General features: G+C 40.9%; 1 long non-coding RNA gene across 1 annotated transcript; it reads right to left on the bottom strand.

Moving 5' to 3' along the window:
- Positions 1 to 51: 51 nt before the first annotated feature.
- Positions 52 to 21957, bottom strand: LOC114477402 (uncharacterized). The gene is made up of 3 exons (XR_003675697.1): positions 21947 to 21957; positions 21595 to 21598; positions 52 to 758 (listed from the first exon to the last, which is right to left on the bottom strand). It is a non-coding gene; the product is annotated as an uncharacterized LOC114477402 (long non-coding RNA).
- Positions 21958 to 23247: the final 1290 nt, after the last annotated feature.

Genomic DNA, 23247 nt, shown 5'->3' with positions numbered 1-23247 from the left:
ACAATAAATGCACCATGTAAACATAGGCAACTCATCAACTATTATTTTTTGTTTTAATTGTATCATTAATTGTCAAAATTAGTTTTACATTCGCTGTCCTCTCCCCAGCTGTCATGTGATCGACTGCTCAGCCGAAAGGGTCTCTGTCTGCTCAGGCTGTGGAGCAGAGCAGTACTTGTTCTCGTTCATCCAACTCGTTCATTTGTCACGAGTCTGACTCGCGGGCTGACCGGGTCTTTCTCGTTCATCGTTCACAGCTCAGTACTTCGTTCTCGTTCGTCCAACTGGTTCCTTTGTCACATGACTCGCGGGCTGACCGGGTCTTTCTCGTTCATCGTTCATCGGTTCACAGCTCTGGCTCAGGCTGAGCTCTGCGCCAGCAGCATTACTTCTCTCTGATTGGTCTGTTTTCACTGTCACGTGACAGTTACCCAGACTGCCGTGCTGTTAAACAATGATAACAGAGAGGATACAGGACACAAGTTACATTATTGTGGTGTGTGTTAGCTTTCCTGGGTTTTCAAATGGCTTGAATAGCTTATGGCATTTTGTGTGTTATACTTTGTCACCTGAAGCAAACCATCTTGTCTACAGTATTTATAGTTGGAGAAAACACGTCGGCGGTATGAGTTCTGCATTGTGCAGGCTTCAGCGCCATCTGCTGTACAAATGAACGAAATGATTCGTTCGGGACTCGTTCAATTTAATGTTCGAGAGTTAAAGAATCGAATCAGAGGAAAGAACCGGTTTTCCCATCACTAGTAGATGGCCAGAGCCGTGTCGAGCGGGCAGCCGGTGAGCGCTCGGCCAAGCCTACCGGACCCCTAGAGCAGTGTTTTTCAACCACTGTGCCGCGGCACACTAGTGTGCCGCGAGAGATCGTCAGGTGTGCCGTGGGAAATTATCCAATTTCACCTAATTGGTCTAAAAAAATTTTTTGAAAACATATTAATTATTATCTGCAAATAATATACCATTGTCGAGTGTCCGTGCTGCAGTAGGGACTAAAGGTGCGTGCACACCGAACGCGACGGAAGCGATGCCGTTGCCTTAAATCGTCCCTGATCGGTAGTTTGCACATAGTGGTGCTTTTTTGTCAGTCCATCATTTCATCGCTCCAGCGACGCGATCACTAGGGAGCTATGTGTGTGTGTGTGCGTGTGTGTGTGTGTGTGTGTGCGTGCGTGCGTGCGTGCGTGTGTGTGCGTGCGTGCGTGCGTGCGTGTGTGTGTGGCCCCGGTAACAGGGTAGAGACAGAGAGAGAGAGAGTGTTGACGTCTTTTTTTTTTCCTTCTTGCTCCGCTTCTACGGTTAAATGATCAACTTAACGGAGATATTAAAGGATGACTTCACTCAGAATGTGTTTGATCAGTAGTTACTGTGGTTTTAAAGAAATTTACCGCTTTAATTTTGAACCTGATACTTTGAGGAAGTAGAACAGCCTCCGCTGCAGCCGTCAGCACTGAAGCGGGAGCGGGAGGGAGGGGCTGCTGCCTCCGCTCTACAGACAGTGGAGGACGGGAGATATCGCTTCACGTCGCTTAAAAAGTTAACATTTTTCAACTTTGATCATGCAAGTCGCGTCGCTGAGGGGGGGATAAATTGACGTTGCGTCATTTACATTGATTTTTAATGTAGAACAGTGAAATCTTTCCCAAATATTATTGCTTCTGTCATAATAAGCACGATATTTCTGTATTCCTGGTAATTAATAATTTTGGACAGAATTAGAGTTTGCAAAACACTTTGACGTTTTCTACTACCTTTAAGACCACATTGTTGTTTCATTTGTTATGTTCAAGCTGTATTTTTGAAGTGGACATGTTAAGTGCACTTTTTATTTGAAAGAAGAAATACAAATGATGATAAAGTCCTTTATTCTTTGTGTTTATTTGATTCCTATTCAAGACACTTTGATGAGAATGGCTATATTGTTAATATAGGCTACAGAGTATCATTTTTTAACATGTTTGGCTGGTGGTGTGCCTCGTGATTTTTTCAATGAAAAAAATGTGCCTTGGCTCAAAAAAGGTTGAAAAACACTGCCCTAGAGCACCCCCCGGGACCGGGAACCCCCAAGGGTGAACCCCCGGGCCCCAGCCCACGAGCAACTGTCGGCCGCCACCGCGGTACTCCAACGGCACACACCCGGTGCGGAACAGCAGCCCCCAGCCAAGGGCACCCCGGACCAGGCGGCCGACAGCAACCACCGGAACAGCTATCGCCGCCCCCCATGAAACAGCATCATCCCGAAACGCCAAGCAACCCCACTCCAACCATGCTACAGATGCCAGCACCCTCCCCACATCGACGCGGCAGACCACCCCGGGCCCGCACACACCGAGGACCGCCCCCAAGGCAACCAGGAGACGAGACAAGCACCAAGCCACACCCAAAGGGAAGAGGCATCCCCATGCCCCGACAGGCCGACACGGAGCACGGAGAGACCCTGCAAAGAGAGCACCAGGCACACTCTCCAGCGGTCCAGGGGGCTACCCCCACCGCACGCCAGCACAAAGCGGCACGCCCCGCAGCAAACAGGGAGCAGCTGAGCAGGAGAGAAGCCTGCACCAGGGCCAGCACGGCACCATGATACAATGCCCTCTACAGGGAGGCGGCTCGCCCCTCGATGAGAAAAAAACGCCATCAGCTGCCCAAGCAGGGCCACCCCGCCACCCACCGACCGATAAGCAGGCAAACCCAAGCACCACAACACAACAAGTGCCACCAGTAGACCCCCCCCCACTGAGGCCACCCCCGATCACCCACGCACCGACACGAGACACCCCCCCGACGCCAGCACAGCCCGGAGGACGACTGGCCCCAGGCCACCAGCCCCAGGGGTGGGTGCACCGCAGCCAGCTCCCAGGCAGATGTCAGGAGAACGCGCCCCTAGATGCCCCAACCAAAGACCCACCCCCAGGACACCCCGTCCCGGCACAGCGACGACGGGGCCTGGCGCACCCAGCCAGCAGACCAACCAACTGTGAAATGGGCTTGGAGCAAAATCCAAGATGGCCACCATCCGTATTGCGCATTTCAATCTCATCATACAACAATGGAGCATTTTTCTACGACTAACAGAACCGAAGTTATGGTAAGACTGAAATTGGCAATACGGATGGTGGCCTTCTTGGATCTTGCTCTGAGCACAATTTACTGTATTCTAAGATATATTATTTGACCCCGAAAACCCGCCCACAGCTCCAGGCTGATGAGTCGATACCTGTTCACAGAATACCTGCTTGCAGTAGCTATGTAGTAGCAGACTCGGAGAGTAACAAGCAGAATATGCATGAGTGCATCAACACACAGTGCGCGCACACGCATTGAGAGATTTTGATGTTTCAGTTTCAGCCAAAAAAATTTATTTGAGTGCATCCCTAATGGAAACTACTGCATCATGTTTCATTTGTGTCTCAGTGTTGTTTTTGTAGTTTTACAGAAGGAAACCAATGTTGAGGTGTCACTAAAGCAAAAACAAATTGCTTCAAAGTCACTAATAGATTTTTTCAGATAAAGCCGTTTTTGTCACAAATTGGCGATTTGTGTGAAACTTGCCTCTATTCAACGAAACAAGCTTGAAACAAAATAATTAGAGACTTTTATCTTTGTCAGAATTCAGATTGTCATAGTGGCAGTCACCCAGTGGTATCTGTCATTGTAGCCTTGGGCAAGGCACTTCACCTACATTGCCTAGTATGAATGTAGTGTGTGAGTGAGTGTTGGTGGTGGTCGGAGGGGCCGATGGCGCACTATGGCAGCCTCGCTTCCGTCAGTCTGCCCCAGGGCAGCTGTGGCTACAATAGTAGTTTACCACCACTAAGTGTGGAGTGAAAGAATAATGCCTTAATTCTGTAAAGCGACTTTGAGTGTCTATGATAAAGCGCTATATAAAACTGATGCATTATTATTATTATTATTACAAAATATTCTGTGGGTCTTTAATAATTAGTCAAAATGCTCTAAAACGGCTGGCACTGAGTGGGTAAAAATTTTGAAAATGGCTGGCACTGAATGAGTTAATAACGTTTCAATTCACCTGTTCATCAGTTGTGTGATGTATGTGTAGCTCCTTTTTTTGTTCAAGAGTAAAAATCCGCCCTGTCTGTGGGTCCCCCTGTGTGGTGAGATTAAAACACAAAACTCTCGTCAGTCGATTTGTTATTTTGATTTGGTTTTAAAACAAACCAAAAAACAAAAGGTACACAGATTAAATTGACATTACAGATGGTCACCATCTGGATTTCTTGATTTTGAGTGGGAACCGTAGGTTTGCCAGCGTGGATCCTATTGAAAGTGGATTCTGCATAAAAAACCAAAAGTGCAAATTTTCATGCTTTCTTTCGGAAGTGAACATCTTAGCCTAATATCATTACATATCTGCAAGGCTAATTTGTCTACATCAAATAGAACCAAATAAAACCTTTTGTGTTTATTTATTTATTGACGAGTGAACAATGGCAGCTCAAGCAGATGCTTTGTTTTGAATCTACACCTAAAGCCTGGTCCACCAGGAGATCTGTGGACCAACAAACGGTTCCCAGCCCTCCTGAATGACACACAATAAACAGCAGGCTTGTTTAATGCAGCTGCTGCATCGCTAGGGATGGAGAGAAGCCCCACCCATCCAAAGCTATAAAGTTTAATCCCTCCTTCTTCTTCCTGTATGACTTAACTGTCAATGTTTAATCAGTCCCAGGGTTGCTGCGTTTTGTTGCTGAGTTGTACACATGTTTACACACGTTTGTGTGTTCAGCCTTTAGTCGTACTGTATATGGGGGGCAACAGGACACGAAAGCTGACCAAATGCACTTACTCAGAAATCCATGTCACTGTTGTGGCTGATTATGAGCACATAAATGAAGCTTCTGGAGAAAAGCGGATGCTGCTGATCTCACTGAGGTGAGAGCCAGAAAAAAGCCCCGGGACAAAAAAAAGAAAAAGGTTTCTATGTGTAAAATGCACGGCTGTAAAATGTGAGGAAAGGACACGATGGATGTAGTAGAAAATGTCACACAAGGTTCAACCTTTAATACAAGATCATTTGTTTCTGTCTATTCCGGAGAATTCAAAGGAACAGAGCTGCGTTAATTGACCTAACCTTTGTCTTTCAGACGTGGTGCAGAATATGGCTGGGCGATATGAACCAAACTTCATGTCTTGATATTTTTCCTCAAAATGATGATATAACTATTTTTAACTCAATAAAGCAGTGTTTTTCAACCTTGTTGCCCGGAATACTAAAAGGGTCGCTTGAAATTCCTCGTAGCTGACCAAAAAAAAAGAAACTAAAATTATTATTATTTTCTAATTCAGGCTACTTGTAACACAATGTCACAAACTTAATTAAAAAACAATTCTAGAAGAAGAAAAAAAATGTCTCTGGGGTCACCCAAAATTTGTGTTATTAAAATACCTGCTTTAGATACTACCACTCACTCATTCCCCCTGTTCACAGCCACCACCATTATTATAGCTAAGCTTCACACTTGTCACTATACTGGCTTGATTACACAACATAATAAGCACAATATATTCTATAACTTCACATCTCACCCTCACTGTAAAACAATCAATTCTCCCCCACCCTTTCTATTTCCTACCTTGGGTCTCTCCTCCCTGCTCCCTTTCCCCTCCCCCTCCCCCTCCCTCTCCACTTAGGTGTAACACTGCTCTCCCTTTTTATATCCTCCCTCTAATAAAAGATTTCTTACACTTCCTTAGGGAGGGCTGGTGATGGTCACAATTAAGCAATAAAATAAATCAATTTATTTTATTGAAATAACAAAACATGCATTCCTGTCTCATAATGATTGCACTTCTTGCAGTGTTGACCTTTGACAGCATGTGCAGACAAGATTAAAAAAAAAAGAATGAATAAATAAATAAAATTGGATCACAAGGCTGGGAACCACTGCAATAAAGTCTTCAGGCTTAAATTTGTTGATGTAAAATGCCACACAGACACATTTATTAACAAACAGCTGTACAATATGTACCACTTTAGTGTTTTTGTCCTGTAAGGAACAGGATGTGTGAGTGAGTTCTCTAGTGTGGTTGTTTAGGGGGAGGTCTGGGTTAGGACACACTTAGAAAACATCTAAGGCTACGTTCACACTGCAGGACTTAATGCTCAAATTTAAAACTAAATATTTGTTCTCTGGCTACCAACGCACGCACGATCAGTTTGGAGCCACACATTTCTTCACGCTGGAGTCTGATACAGATTTTAAATGGTAATGTGAACAGACAAAACAAAAAAGTCGGATCTGAGCAAAAAATCAGAATTGAGCATTAAGGTCTGCAGAGTGAACGTAGCCTTAACTGTGCTTTTCATGCTGTTCTGAGTGCTCTCCTAAAGTTAGTATTTTTTAATTAAGAAAAAAGTTTTAAAATGAAAATTGTATTTTTTTTTTTTGATCACCAAAACAGAAATCAGAAATCAGATATGTGCCTAGGCCTAGTGCAGACATATCAAAAATCTTCTGCCACCCCTTATTTCTGCCGTTTATTTCTACTGCAGGTTGGACTTTCATTAGAAGTACAAATTAAAAATGAAGCATGCTGCTCTACCTACGTGGACATGATAACCACCTACCATGACGGAACTACCCCCCGCCACTGTGACCAAATCTGCCCCCGGGCCTGTAACAGAGCTAATATAGATACCAGTGGGAACAACAACCTCTCATCATCTTTCCTGTAACTCATCTTCCTCAGGGGAGGCCTGATGGAGGGGGGTGTTGTCTCTCATACAGACGTTAAAATCTTCCACTCTACCACTGGGTTAAGTGACCTTTTACCTCCAGGCAAAGGAATCAACTGGTTCTTACAAGAGTGCAGGTCTTAGACTTAACCAAGTGAGTAGAACCGCAGTAAGAAGGACAGTGGCATCCAGTCTACAGTCATCAGCAGTAATACTGACACATGTGACTCACTCATTCATTTTAGCATTCTCTCAGCTCTCAAATGCTGCTGGGTGGGGGGTCACATCCATAGGCAGAGTTTGAAATTCTTGCCAGGGGGGCAGAAGAAAAAAATTAAATTAACCATATAGACCGTCCCGATATTCACACCAGCCACGATATGTGTAGCATATACAATAATGCAAAAATGATTAGTAACATAATGGATAAAGTTGATGTTGTCGTTTAATGTTGTAAATTCATGATAAAATCAGGCTGGTGGCCGCTTTCTGCTTCTTTTTGCTGCAGTACCATACATGAACTGCTGGGGGCAGTGTTGCTTCACCATTTATATTGTGAAAAAGAACTGCACAACAGCAGAAGAACAAACCTAATGCCTTAAAAGTTTGGGAGCACACCTGAGGTACCTGAAACCAGATTCTGAAAGGTTATACTCTCTACTTTCATCAGAAAACATATGTTTGTTTCTAGCTTGTTTAGTTCTTCTGGAATCAGCAGTTGAATAGAGGCAAGTTTCACACAAATCGCCAGTTTGTGACAAAAAGCTGAGAAAAGCATTTTTCTGAAAAAATTCCTTAGTGACTTTGAAGCAATTTTTTTTGCTTTAGTGACACCTCAACATTAGTTTCCTCCTATAAAACTACAAAAACAACACTGAGACCGAGCTTTTGATGGCAAAAATATTATTATTTTGCTATCTAGGTCAGAATTGAATGGTTTTCTTACTGTATTTTGGCCATCCTCCAAGTCTCTCCCACGCCGGTCTCCCCACACGCAACTTCATCCTCCTCCCGGAGTCTCACCGCTTGGCCCATTTTTTGATTGGTCTTCTTCACAATCACGACACTCTCAATAGTCCACTTAGTTCCACACATGCTCTGTTCGAGTGTGAGCTGCTGTGAGCTGGTGGGAGCTTCAGCATCAACTCTCGTAGCGCCATTTTCTGTCTTGCAAACTCCTTTCCTCTCCCGCTAAGATCTGCCCATCATGGGTGATCTCTCATCCAAAGGTGCGCTGCTGCCACCTACATGGCACCCGTTGGTAACTACACCATGGTACAAGCTTGATATTCACAGAAGAGCTTCGTCACACTGTCTCCTAGCAACCCCAGCCATTAGTTAACGTTACTAAACCAAAAGACGTCTTTTGCAGTCAATGAGTTAAATATTTGTATATTATGTACATTACAAGAATCAGTTTTTTTCTGATTAATTTGGAAAAACTCTTTTGAAAACTTTTGACCACTAGGGCGGGCAATGTTCCCACTGCCCCCCGCAAACTCTGCATATGGGTACACCCTGAACCAGGCCCCAGTCCATCACTCATAAGTGACTAATTTCTATCCCAAACCAAGTCATGACTGGACCTAATCTCCCAGCCTTTCACTTTGTCTGTCCCTGTATATGTTTTAAAGTGTAAAAACACCCCCAGGTTTTTGCTGATCGGCCACTAGTGGAAAATTCCAAAAATGCCTTAATTATGGGCGTTGCTCTTAGAGTAGTGAAGACAAGCCCAGTCACAGCAGCCCCGCCCCCACAGCACTGCACAGTTCCACATGACCATGTCAATCAATGCTCACTGAAGGATGTGAGAGGAGGAAATCAGCCCCTCCTCCCACTCTTTATAGGATAGGTGGGGCCAACAGTGACGGTTAGTGATGTCACTGATCCAAAAAGACATCACTGATCTAATCTCAGCTAATAGCAAAATTTTATTTAAATAGCTGGCGTTCAACCCATAGAGGACAGTTACTTTGACATTTTACAATAAAAATGCTAAATTGAAATACTTAGACTGAAATGTGATGAATGGGACTAGGATCAATATTTAATATTTAATCATATATGTATTCAGCAGAAAAAAGTGGTTTCAGGGTGTACTTACACTTTAAGGGCTTAATTATTAAGGGTTGCATTGTCCAAACAATTACCATAATTAAATTGAATTGTAATTAAGATATGATTTTATTTTCAAATCTAAATGTATGTTAAACTTTATTTATATGAAAGTTCCTTTATTGATGAATAATGTTTTTGTTCATCCAGCATGCAGTGACACGTGGTAACAGATCTAAACTCAGTCTCACCAGTTTAAATATGAATGTTAAAGAAACAAATGGATTTGAATTAAAAACTCTAACTTGCCAACACAGCAAAAAAAAAGCAGATCTATTCATTGAAGACAGGGACATTGTTTCAATGTTCTTATCTGTGAGAAAATTCCTCATGTGGCATTGCCAATCTATTTCAGGCTCTCATTTCTTTGCTTACTTGTAAAGTGCATACATGAGAATTGAGAGGACGACTGTGCTTGGCAAGAATGTGCACGCCCTGAAGTTGATCAGCCCAAGCACATGGACACATGGCAGGTCACACAGCTGTTCATACAGCCTCTCTTTGTGTTGGGTCTTACATCATGATGACAGATATCATTAGAAAAAGATTGTAAGCAGCCGGTGTCTTCCTTCTTTTTTCTCTCTCTACCTTAATCCTCCACTATCTCCACTATTTACCAAACTCGTCAACCTCATGCTGCAGAATTCTGCTCTAAAACTGACATATAGGCCATAAAGTTTGTCTGATTGGTAACGACAGTTACCAATGAAAGCCAGTTGAAATGTCCTGAAACTGAACACTGATAAAGTTTTAGAGTTCCTCTGATATGAGAAATGTTGAGCCTCTCCACGTCAGAAGGATGCTGTGCAGGGTAAATGTATGAATGAAGAGTGAGTGATGCTGTTTTCTGTTTGTGGAGCAGAGAGACTTACCCCTGTCCGTCACGTGCTCGGACTCCTCTTAAGTCTCGTCTCCATCCCATCCACACTTTGTCATCTCTTCCACTGCTTGAGTCTCACAGTGTCTTTATTTGTCTCTGTGCACTGCTTACCCACTCTCCTCTCACCTTCTCCATTCTTCTGATGCTTCCTTTCCCTCATCTCACCCACGCTGCAGGAGCTCGGCTCGTCTCTCGGCTGGCACAGAGAACGATCACACACATGAGAGTCTGTTTTGTAATCTGGTCGGTTATACCACCCTGACACTAGGAAGGGGGGATGACGGGATGCTGGGATGGAAGAAAGAACCAAGCTACTCTTCTTGTAATACCTTCCATCACTTACCTTCCAGGCCTCCCCCTGTCAGTGAAGCTCATGGTTTCTCCCTATTTTCCCACAGAAGACAGGAGGTCTCGCCTCACCACCTCCTCTCTCTAAAGACTTCAAGAAAAGAGCGTGGAAGTGAGCAAGTATGGAGAAGGATGGGTGAATGGGAGCGGTCGGAAGTGAGAGAATGATGAAGACAAGGGAGTGGTTGTAGACTGCAGTCAGAGGTGGAGAAACACATTTGTAGTGTTGTCTTCCTCAGTTTGTAACCGTGTGTGTGTGTGTGTGTGTGTGTGTGTGTGAAAGTGTTGAAAACGAGGCTCAGGGTGAGGATGGAGACAAACTGAATCTTTTCTGATTGGTCCATCCACTTCTTTCATTCACTCACATTGTTCTTCACTTGTCATTATGTTGTGGACCCAATGTTTCCAACTTTGCAATTTTCTCGCTAAATCTAGCAACTTTTCTTCTTGGCGACTGTTTTTGTCAAAAGCCACTAGCTACAAATCTAGCTACTTTTTCCAATGTTATTTGAGATTTTTATGATGTTACTGAGACTATGATGTGTTGTGAATGCACGTATCGCTCTGCAGTTACTGTCTTCAACAAGCAGCAGGTGATGCCGTGAGTCCCTCCCTTGTGCCAAAGCACTCACAGGCTGTCAGTCTCACAGGAGCGTCCACTTGCAGCACTCCCAGTGCCATTTTGGTCAGGATATGAGACACGTTTGTTGATCGGCACGGCCTGTCACTCTAAATAAATGGTGTATTGTGGGAGGTAGAGGGGTAACAGATCTTTTTACATTGTGGGAAGTGTAGTTGGTTGTCAGCGTGATGCAGCCATGTGTAACCTCTTCTTCAGTGATAAAAGTGCGAAAGTCCAAAGATCAGCACCTGACGGCGCCCTAACAAACAAGTAAGTTCTCCTGACAGAGTTCATCATTTAGTCACAACAAAATAAGAGAAAACAATCTGGTGGGGATGTAGTTAATGACATGACAGCCGCCAATAGTAGTGCTCTGAACAAGTACGAGCTTCAATCATTATTTTAACAGACCCAGAGACTCCTTGGATTAGGGATAGTGGTGCTAATCTCATTTTCCTTGTGCATAGAATTTTTTTTTCAAATTACTTTGTGAATTTTGATCCAATGCTTTACACCTTCTTACAGATTCATTATCACCCTGGGCCTAAAACGTGTGATGTGTCCTACTTGTGTCTTTGTGCTCACCTCGCTCTAAAGTCTCAGAGTTACTGTGTACACGTGAGCTGTGACGTCACAAACAGCAACAGAAGAAACACGTTCACGTTGTCAAAGGCTTAAAGACACTGAATGAAAGAATGAATGTTGTGGACACTATCTTCAGCTTTATTAAACCGATCGAGCGCCATATATTAATATATCATGTTTTTTTCAGGCTCATAGTACCATTCTATAGCATACTCAAATAACTATGCCACCCAAATTATTTGGGAAAATGCAGCAAATATAAAAAAAAAAACTTTGAAAAAATTTCCCTTAGTAGCACAGTTCATGATGTCTCGATTATGCCTCTCTCTCTTTAAGAAACTCCAAGCTTGTCTGATGCACCCATGAACACGCCCCCTTCAGTACACATACAAACACGCATGGATGATGTATTTGGCTACTTTCTACATTTTTACATCGCGACAGTACATTAGAATGATTATCAAAGTGAGGAATGCTAACATACGGACAGAGATATCCCTTCCCTGTCACCAACACGCACGCGCGCACGCACATGCACACACGCACACTTACCTGTTCTGCTGCTGCTGGCGCTATAGTCCAGAATAGGGATCGTATTGTGTCTGTGTACTTATTAATCCACTTTCAAATAAGCTTTTGTTTTAAAGCAGTCATCTGAAAAGGCAGGTAGCTACTACAGTGAGCAGAGTTATCACGCAGTTATCTCTCAGCTGTTTGCTGTGACTGCAGCTGATTTGACGGAGCTGGAAGCGGGGGAGGGATATTTTATTTTATTATTTGAATGCATACATGTAATGAGTACAGACAACATAAGCCATGGGTTTCTTACAAAAGTATTTAAAATAAGTAAAGGAAAAGCTAAATCTGCAGAGGTGGGTGCTGTGGGCTGAACTAAGGAAGAGAACATAGGAGGGGGAGGGGCTCTGCTGTGGAGCGGTGGGCAGTAACTCGGTTGGTGACGAAAGGTCCGAGGCGTCTCTAGGAGGTGTGGGCGTTCCTAGGAGGACCTAAAATGGATGCCATCAGAGTTTTTAAAGATTACTCAAACATATACGACTGAGCCATGGCAACACTCCAGGCATATTTTTAACAAAAGAATGATATAGTAGCATGATATAAATCATGAAAAAGTTGATTTTACATAATACCCCCACTTTAAGTAAAGTAAAAGTTGACTAACAAAATAAATTACACAACTAATACGCACAATATGCATAACTATAACATCACATTGCACTCCCACCTTAACTCTTTCAGTGCCATTTCAAATCCATACGCTCAGTGCCATTGACGTAATATTACGTCAATTACGTTTTTTACGGAGATTACTAAAAGACACTCTGCCGGAGGCAGGGGCGCTTCTAGACCCCCTGGGGGCCTTTGGCAAAAAGGACTATGGGGCCTCCGGGCCCCAGAATGATGATGAATGAAGTCCAGGACGACAGATCAGTAAATAATTTTTTTTTTTAAATAATTAACATAGCTATCTAAACTAAATGCAAACTTTACACACAATATGTACAGTAAATGCCAGAAAAACAAAGATAACTGAAATGTGCAAAATTATTACATTATCATTAAGTATTGTAAAAATGCAACCAAGCAAAAAAACAAAAAAACAAGGAATGGAAGTGAAGAGTACGGGTACACTAACCACGAACATTGGAATTTCTAACCATCTCTCATTGTCATTTTGTAAGTTTCTTTGGTGAATCTCCCGAGGTGGGTTTTCTGAACTTTGGGAAACTCCATGTCTGTTTATTTGAGTGGTTCTTTTCTCACAATTTGACACCGAACATTGACATCGATACCTTTTGGCCACAGCTCAGGATCATCTGATATTATCTGATTTGCTATTATTTGAGTACCTTCTGGTGATGTGGTGTCATGGGGGTGGTGAGGAGGTGGTAATGGAATGCTGTGCTGCCATGCTGCTTCATGAAGGTGCCATCATGTCCTACTCTTCTTCTTCAAGACCCCCCTCATAATCTGAGGTTGATATTGCTTGAAAGAAAATAGTATAAGAAGCTATTGTTTAAGTCAAATATTTGTGTGATCATATTAAATCAGATAGATCCCATGATATATTTTAAACTTTAAATTGTATTTTAAAAAGTTAAACTAAATAAGTTCCTACTTTCATGTAGAGAGGTCTGCTGTTGCTGATGCTGCTGATGTTGTTGTGGTGATGGTGGTCCAAAAAACTTCAACAAAGCACCTCCAGGAAGAAAAAAGAAAAGAGTACAATGTATTTGGTTGGCTTACATAAAGTAAATTAATTAAATATGCATGCTACAGAAAACACATAATATTTAATGAACATTCATTTGCATTAACAACTTTAATGCTTCATGTTTACATTTTATTTAATGTAACATTTAGGCTATAGCAGAACATTTATGGATGTATCAGTTTTACCATTTGACAACAAATATCATTGGCAGCAAAGGACTAACTTATTGTGTGGCTATAAATGTACAGTATGTACACAGTCATGGCAACAAGATTCATGATATGTAAGCAAAGCTGGACTATTTCTTAACATAAAGCTGTAAAATTGGTGTAAAGTAAGAATAAATATGTGCTCTAAGTTTGTCATACCACAGAAGTTTGTTGTTATCCACACTGTCAAATTTGAATAATTAATATATACAGTACATATAAACACACTTGATGAATGTGTTTAGAAGTAACTGGCTGAATTGACTTTACACAGACTTAAATGTGCAGTTAGCTTCTCTGGTGCTGGGTGGATGACAGGGAGTTTGGGACAAAGTGCCTGGGACTAACTGCTGGGACCAACTTTTTTATAATGTAACACAGTTTACACATTCTCACTTACCACTGTCACGTTTTTTTCTTTTCATCCTGTTCTTGTTTTATTCTTCTTTTTATGAGCTCTGAGGGATATGTCCGCTTCATTTTATTGGTGTGTGTTTGATGACAACAGTACGTTGATGCAGGGGCTGGTAGTAGTGGGGCCCCTTTAGGGAGGTTCCCGACGTATCACTGTAATGTATCCGGGGGTTTCAAGTTGTGTCACTGAGTCTGCCGTCTGTCGGGGCCCCCTACCAGCAACTAGCCAGTGACTACTCAGAAAGGGCCCCCTGCAGGGGATTTTCGATGCGCTGTCGCTGCAGCATTAAAATTGACTGTCAGCCATCCGTCGGGGGCCCTTTTTGTTGTTTTTGTTGTTTTATAGAAGGAAACTAATGTTGAGGTGTCACTACTTCAATGTCACTAATAGATTTTTTCAGAAAAAGCCGTTTTTCTCAGCTTTTTGTCACGAACTGACGATTTGTGTGAAACTTGCCTCGATTCAATTACTGATTACAGAAGAATAAAACAAGCTAGAAACAAAAAAAGAATTTCTGATGAAATTAGAGACTTTAATCTTTCAGAGTCTGGTGTCAGAATTCAGATTGTTGTAGTAAAAAATATTCTGTGGGTCTTTAAAATTCAGTCAAAATGCTCAAAAACGGCTGGCACTGAAGGGGGTAGAAATTCTGAAAATGGCTGGCACTGAATGAGTTAAAATAGCCGACTCCTCCGCAACTCCTTCCATCGTCACACCCTGACTCCCTTTTCCCTTCCCCTTCACCGAGGTGTAACACTGCCCTCCCTTTTTAATATTCTCCTTTTTTTACTTCTAGTTTTTCTTACCCTTCATTAGGGACGGCTGGCGATGGTCATGATTATGCAAAAAAAAAAAAACTTTATAAAAGCAAGGAATCTCTGTCTGTGTGTTCCTCAAATATCTCTGCGTATCAGGATCAGACTGGCCTGAGAGCTGAGAGTTTCAACATGGCTGCTGCTTACTTCAAGGGTGTGCAACGTCGGATTTGTTTGGGTGCCCCACCCCCACGCCCCACCTCCTGAGTCGACGGACTCAGTGATGATGCCATCAGTCCTAGCTCTACAGTGATGTCATCAGTTACAACATTGCAACATTTGTCCTACTCTACAGTTATGATGTCATCAGTCCTACAAGCATGAAATTTGGCACACTAGCAGCATTTCACAACAAACCTCAATGTCCCTGACATCCCACCTTCAAACACAACCTCATTTGGTCGTCCATGAAACAGCTACTTACCCTCCCATTTTTCAATAGCAATACATACTTCCTACGGGCACTGCACTAGTTTATTTAATTGCAATAATGAAACATGCATTGCTGTCTCAAAAACATTGCACTTCATACATAGTGCTAATCTTAGACAGCATGTGCAGACAAGGTTAAAAAAATAAAGAAATTTAAAAAATAAAATCAAATTTGATGAAAAGGTCAATTCTTGTGGACTTTGTTGTTAACAGTTTACTGTAGTTTACAATAGTCTTCTTCAGGGTTTAACATTTTTGGTAGAATATGTCTGCTATATAGTCGCATCATTTATGTTTTTATGTTCTCTTTTTTAGTATGACCTGAAATGGAATTTGATGAGTATTGTTTCCAGGTTTGGAAAATTATTGAAATGGAAAAAACATTTGCACCCTAAGGACTACTGTCCTGTTTATGATTGAATACGTTCTCATTAAAAACGTCCATTCAAGCAGCAAGTTTTACTGCCTGTTTTTGAGAATACACTGAAGCATTTCATGTGTTCAAGGAGTAGTTCTAAAGAAACAAAAGCGTTTCCAGTCCTCCAACTTACTCTCCTTTAATGATAATCACATTATGTACTCCTTACCCATTCACTCACTCATCCTCCCATTCAATCCAATGTACATCTCAAGTTATTTCACCTCACTAGTTTATATATCAGGTAGTGAGGAACTAAGGAGATAAAACATGGCTACAGAGAAATGTGAGTCTGATTCAAACTTTCCGATGGATTGATTTGAGTGCAGTACCTCTTGCTGTCTGAAGGTTTGAAGAGCAGGGAGGGTTCTTTAACACTGATCATTCATTCAGCCAGAACTGAGTTCAATGGTTAAGTACAGGTATAATGATTCTATGTAATAGCTGGTCTTGGGGTGGTATAAGGTCTGCAGTGATTCAGTCTTACATCAGCATGTAGCCTACAATGAGTCTTTGAGAGTTATGATGTGAGTTTTGGAAAACTTGGCTTCGGCTGTCATTTCAAACTACATGCACCTTTCACAAATGCATGCTATCACTCTTTAAAACTGCACATATACACGTTCCAGGAAACTGCCTTGAAAAGATTGGCACTGTGTTTTAAATGTTATACTTCGTACTATACACTACAAATTCAATGAGTATATACTGTCACCTACTATCTACCTATTAGAGGTGCTTTCCGCAACTCGCAGATCCCTCTCTCCCCACCCTCCCAGCTGCTCTCTTGCCCTGCCTCCAAACTTTCCAAAGTCCCTCCCTCAGAAGAGCTCTACAAGCTAACGTTAGACCAACAGCAACATCACAGTAATATAACATGCACTGTTAAAAGCATACTACTGCAGCGCTTCTCTCTCTCAATGTGCAAACACCTCAGCAGCAGCAGCAACAACACAGTGTCACTTACAGCAGCCCACACGGAGGCTGCTGCACACACATGAACAACACATGCTCCACAGAGTTTTATTGTAACAATTACAAATCAAACATAATGTAAATCAAGCAGCAGTAATTACCTTTCAAGCATCTAAGTCGCTAATTCTATCTTCTCCTCCTGAAGACCATACACTGTAAAAAGACAGCGCCCAGCCCCGGGACATGGGCGGAAACTGTGAACAAAAGCTGTCACACAGTCCATCAAACACAATCCTGGCTCCGATTGGTTCTTTTTGCTCGGTCGCGGTGCATTCTGGCAATCTGCCAAAGGCTGCAGGAGCAGCAGGAGGGACTCAATGAGTCTGTTTTTTTCACACAAACTACTAGTTTCATGTAAAACTGTCCTTACATAGTGACAGCTTTAGAAAATATGACAAAAAGCCACTTTTATAAGAGTTGCCGACTGCACCTTTAAAGCAAGAAATTTCTGTATTGTATGTGTGTGTGTGTGTGTGTGTGTGTGTGTGTGTGTGGGCACATTTCATGTTTGCCCAGAAGTGAAATCTATTCAGCTTTTGACCTCGAGGGGCGCTAGTGCACCAACTATATCTATTTCACTGCCAATCACAGTGGCAAGCTAGAGTCACGTGTGCGGCCAGAGCCAATCGCTTGCTGAAGACCTGGAGTAGCGCCAGACCTGCAAGGCAAACGAGTGAGAGAGAGGAAGATAGATTAAGGCTCTTTCACAAGTTTTGAGCTCCTGTGGACTTCTCTTTTGACTGTTCTTTATTTGGTGATTATGTTTCAAAACGTTTATTTTCATGTTTGTTTGACCGTTCGCTGTTTTGACCGGACAGACGGGACCCACAAAACGACAACAGAAATGCACAAAAATATACAAAAAGACAAAAAAACACAAAATGACTCCAAAAAACATATATTACAGAAAAATACACCAAACGACAACAAAATTTTGAAAATGATTCAAAATACATTAAACTAAATATTTATACAAAAAATACACAAAATGACAACAGAAATGCACAAAACTACACCAAAAAGATACAAAACTACACAAAATGACAACAGAAATACACAAAACTACACCAAAAAGATACAAAACTACACAAAATGATTCCAGAATCACACTACAATGGCAACAAAAAACAATAATTACACAACAAATGCACAAAAAGACAACAGAAAGATACTAAAATACACATACTGACTCTAAAAAACATACATTACAGAAAAATACACCAAACGAAAACATTATATAAATGAGTAAAAAAAACCCAAACATTTATCATACGCATGTCTCGTAAAATTAGACCAGAGAAATTGCACACGCTATTTTACTTTGCACCCGCAAATAAACCCCTTTGTAACACTACTGAGTACAGAGTATGTACACCACTTTGAACATCCAACCTTCAAACACATACTCATTTGGCCATAATTGACAACTGTACTTAAGCCCCCACTATATGAATACGGGCACTGTACTAGTTAACTATAAGTGTGATTAGGATGATGAGCATTCCCACTGAAGTATACTTCCAAGTTTCTAAAGAAGCATATTGAAGCTACAACAAAAACCAATGCTAAACAAAAAAGCACACTAAATATCTCTGTTGATTCTCCACTTTTAAAAGTTATCAAAGCATTTTAAGTGAAAAAGTGACCAAGTAGAATATCAACATGAGGTCATTTGATTCATAAAACTTGCTGAAACACATTTCATGCTGACATTCCTGAGATTTTTGGAGACCCGTCAGTGCCATTGACACAACTTCCGGTTAACTTGAAAACAAGAGAAATATTTACAAAAGCGTTAAAAACGAACTGAAGACAAGAAGAGATGCTTTTGTTTTGAAAAGGGGATGTTTGACTTTTAGCTTGAAGCCAGTCCCAGGACCATTTAACATTCTGCTTGCAATGCATCATGGGGAGGTTGAGTATGACCTGTGTGCCCACCCTGCATACTTTAAAAATGTACCGATATAGTATATATCCGGGTATTTCTTGTGTACTCAATCTAATGTGAATGCACTGCAAACCAATTTTGATGTCAGACTTAGTATGAGTAGTATGTTGGTATGCGATTTCAAACACAGCCAGGGTTAGCTATGCTACTTTGCCAGAGCTAATGCTGCTGTGCTAGGTTAAAGCGGTGCAATGTATATCCAGTGAACCATGAAGAAAGGCGTGTGTGTGTGTGTGTGTGTGTGTGTGTGTGTGCGTGTGTGTGTGTGTGTGTGTGTGTGTGTGTGTGTGTGTGTGTGTGTGTGTGTGTGCAACGGTTTGAATAAAGCATGATTTTGACTGTTTCATCATGTGTTGCCTTTGGTGCTCTTGCTGCACAGCTCGCCCTGTGCTGCTTTCACAAACAGTTGGACTATTGTACGTTTGTTAAGTTTGCCTGTTTTTATCTTTTACTTCTAGCGTCTTTGTATTTATTTAAACTAATGACTTCACTTGCCAAATGTAACGTTCATGAACATGATTTGTTAAAAATTAGCAGATGCTAGGCTAATGTGTATGTGTATTGTATTACGATATACAATAGCCGCAAATGGGCTCACAATAATTAAACAATACAATATTTATGGGAAGGAAAGAAAGTCACTCAAAATAAATTGCAGATGGAAAAATAACCACGTTTTTATTAGACTTTAACTCTGGACAATTATCCTCTGGATCTTCTTCTCGTTTCTCTTTATTTTCTGGAACTTTACTGTCCACATAATAAGCATTTATTAGCAAAGAGCTGCAACAGCAGATTTCTCAGTTTGGTATTGTGGTCTATTATTGCTTCATACAGTATATTATTTTGAATTTGTCAATCCACTGAACTAAAATACCTAATATAGGTTTATTCACTTGTACCAAAAGCTAAATTTTGAATTCATCCTGTTGGCTTTATTATGATTTTTTTTTAGTTTCCTCTTTATGACTGTTATTGTAGAAAAACCTTCACATTTTCATTCTTATTATTTGACTGTGGCCAACACAAAGATATCTGTAGGAGTGAATTTGGATGCGTCCGGAGTTGGTTTTCTAACTTTGTGGTGGGGTACAGCAGCCTTGCATGTGTTGCAGTAACTACAGTGTCCTGAAAATCAAATCTACTGTATAGGTGGAGTTTAAGAATCTTGCCGGGGGGTGGGGGGAATAACTAAATAAATTAATAAAATTAATTATGTAGAACGTCTCGAGATTCACACCAACCACAATGTTTATAACATATACAATATATAAACAGAAGTGATAATGTTGACTGCAAAAAATTGCATCGAGGCATCATTTAATGTTGTAAATTAATAAGTGCCAAAAAACACAGTGAATAAGAAATAAAAAATATAACCAATTGGGATCTGGCTGTGTGTATGTGGTGCTTTCACTGACTATTGGAGAGTAGAAAGAGGACACACACCAGCGCTGCTCAAACCCTAAAAATGTCCAACTTTAGAGAGTTTGATTTAATGTTTAGGATGTGGAGGTTTTAAAGTCAAATGAAAGATTTTTTATTTTTTTTATTACAGTAGTATTAGACAATATAAATAGGCATATTATGAATGGCCTTTTAACAAAAATCATACTGATAGGTTAAAATTAAATAAATAAATACATGAATGTTTTATTTTATATGATATATATTCCCTAGGTTGAAAATGTTTGTAGAAATTTCTGTATATTCTAGTGGTTCCCAAACTGAGGTACGTGTACCCCTAGGACAGGGGTCTGCCACCTGTGGCTCTGGAGCCTCATGTGACTTTTTGACTTTTTTGCAATGGCTCCCGATAGCTATAAGAAAATATTAAAATCCTGAATTGTTATTTCTTACAGAGGTTATTAATGATAAATGACATTGACACCAAATAAAATCATAATAAAACAATTTGTCAACCTAAAAATGAATCACATTGTGCAATAACTCTCATCAACCGTAAACTTTCCTTACACCTGTGGTTAACCTTACATTTTAAATCCCTGGTAAGATAACTAAACCAACAAAAAGACTATTCTGGAAGAAAATACCGATTTCTGTTATTCATCATCTTTTATTAGAGATCTATGTTCTCTGCGTCACAAATAAACCTCAGAATAAGGTGACTTTTACAATGTTTCCTTTCCTGTTCTGTAACTCACATTAAACATTTAAAGTATGCTGTTTGATTTTGTCATTTAAAAAAAAAGTCCTTTCCCACCAATATTTGAATTTTTTACTGTAGTTCCTTCTTATTTTTAACAAGCTTTGAACCATGTAAATTCCTGAGATGTATATCAGTGCTTTACGTGTGTGAGTATTCAGGTTCCTGCAGTTTCTGGCACCATGATGTGAGCGTAATGGTTTCCTTGGCTTGTATCGACAATCTGTGTGATTGACAGATGCACAAAGAAACCCTGCAGTCAGGGCTGAGCTTCCAGCAGCCATTTTCTATGCTGTGCTATTTACATGCCGCCATGTGGAGTAAAAGCGTTTTCAGGCTGCTGTCACAGATTGTGTCATTAACCTATTTGATGAGCTGAGCAGCTCTGTTTGACAGAGATGTTAAATAATGCTCGAAAACCTTATTTTAGCTTCACCGGTGTGTAGATCCACTTCTTTGTTTTAATCTGCAAATGAGAAATGTGAGGTGTACACACTCACCCCCTCCCAGGACAAGGAGTGGACGGCACAGATAAAATATTACGTAGCTACAGAATGAAATGTAATGTAATCAGTTTTGTCCCATTTTGTACTGGTAAATTAGTAAATGGTGAAGATATTAGAAATGCTGATGGATAATCCTTTGTGGACTTGTGCTGCTCCTCCAACAGGTTCTCATCTCAATCAATGTTTCCAGGTGTCTCCAAATGCAACGATCACATACCTGACTGATTGATTATCATCATTAAACCATTTGTGTTCATTTGAGCTCAACGAATGGTGCAGTGGAAAGATAAGGAACATATTGCAGGTTTATAATATTGTCCATAAAATAAGCACAGAAGAAATAAATGAATAAAATGGCAGTTTGAATAGATTCTTTCTGGGAGTTACTTTGACAATAATATTAATAGGTGTGACAAAAATTCTAACTGTCCAAACAGGATGTGCATTATAATGTTTCATCTAATGGGGGCACTGAAACTTATTCCAGGTTGAGAAGAGCGTAGGAGGAAAAGATCTTAAAGTTTAACTAAACCCCCAAGTTTCTGCTGACCTGCCACTAGGCGCTGAACGACTTCATCAGTTTAAAGGTCGACTTTATGTGCATACTCGTCGAGTCGACTAGTCGATGACGTCACCAAGAGCCAAAGCCAAGCCGAGTGGCAGTTGAGTGTTGGTGTTGTGCCAAAATCTGTGACTTGAAAAAATCTGTGACCGCAGACGGCGACAGTTCCGACCCCTGCGGCTTCTCGACGGAGATTTACTTCCCCTTAAACACGTTTGTAATTCTTCTCCAGTCTTCATTTACTTCAAGGGGGTGTAAATAGCTCCTTAATAGCTACAAAGAGGTTTATGCAGTTTACGTTGCACTCTTCTTCTCTAGAGAAGTAGCAGCGGTCACAGATTTTTTTGGGTCACAGACTTCGGCAAAACACTGCCAGCCACTGGGACACGGGACATGCTATAGAAGCTAAGTAAACCCAGGAACACTGCTGCTGTTAAGCCCCGAGCCTTCCTCAGAACCGGGCGTTTAGACTTTGTTTGGGCTGTTTTTTGCAGTAGCTTCGGCTTCCTTCATTACCCCTTTAGCACCGAAAGAATATTTGTAATATTACTTGAATATTTGTAATATTACTTGAATATCTGTAAAAGTCACGTTTTCCTATTAGCTCTGTCTGCTAGCATAGCTTCTCTTCTTCACTGCAAGATAGCTACATGTCAACCGACCACTGTGTTACCAGCGCCCTCTGCTGGTCCAAACAAATATGACAAAAATCAGTGCAATCACGGTTTTTTTTTTTTTAAGTCCAGTTGTTAAGGCACAAAATACATTTTCAGTTGCACTTTTAAAAGAAAAAGAACTATTATGCAGTTTTGCATTGTTTATTATAGAACCATAATTTAAATTAATAGGCTTCATTTTCATTTGTATTATTCCTTTATTTATTTCATTCAAGATTTATTTTTAGTTAATTGCATTGTTTTGAATAGTTTATCAAGGAATTCTTTTGACAATGAAAAATAAAAGGAAAATAATACAGTATTTTTTTCCCAAAAAAAAATTTGTCCACAGTCCAATTTTGTAAAATAAATCGTGAGAGAATTGTATCGTGAACCCAGTATCATGAATCAAATCGTATCGGGAGTTGAGTGAATCGTTACATCCCTAGTCCACATGGAGCTGTCAATCAATGCTCACTAAGAGGAGGAAACACCGGTCCCGCCTACCAGGTTTTATAGAAGGGGCGGGGCCAACAGTGTTAGCTCGTGACAACTAAATACGACAAATTAAAATATTTTGACTAAAATGTTGAGAGTTTGACCAGGATCAATCAACAGCACCACCGCACAAATACATTTGTATTCAGCAGAA

The sequence above is a fragment of the Gouania willdenowi genome, chromosome 16 (assembly GCF_900634775.1).
Source record: "Gouania willdenowi chromosome 16, fGouWil2.1, whole genome shotgun sequence".
NCBI lineage: Eukaryota > Metazoa > Chordata > Actinopteri > Blenniiformes > Gobiesocidae > Gouania > Gouania willdenowi.
The sequence above is the reverse complement of the archived record's forward strand: the minus strand, read 5'-3'. Positions and strand labels throughout refer to the sequence as shown.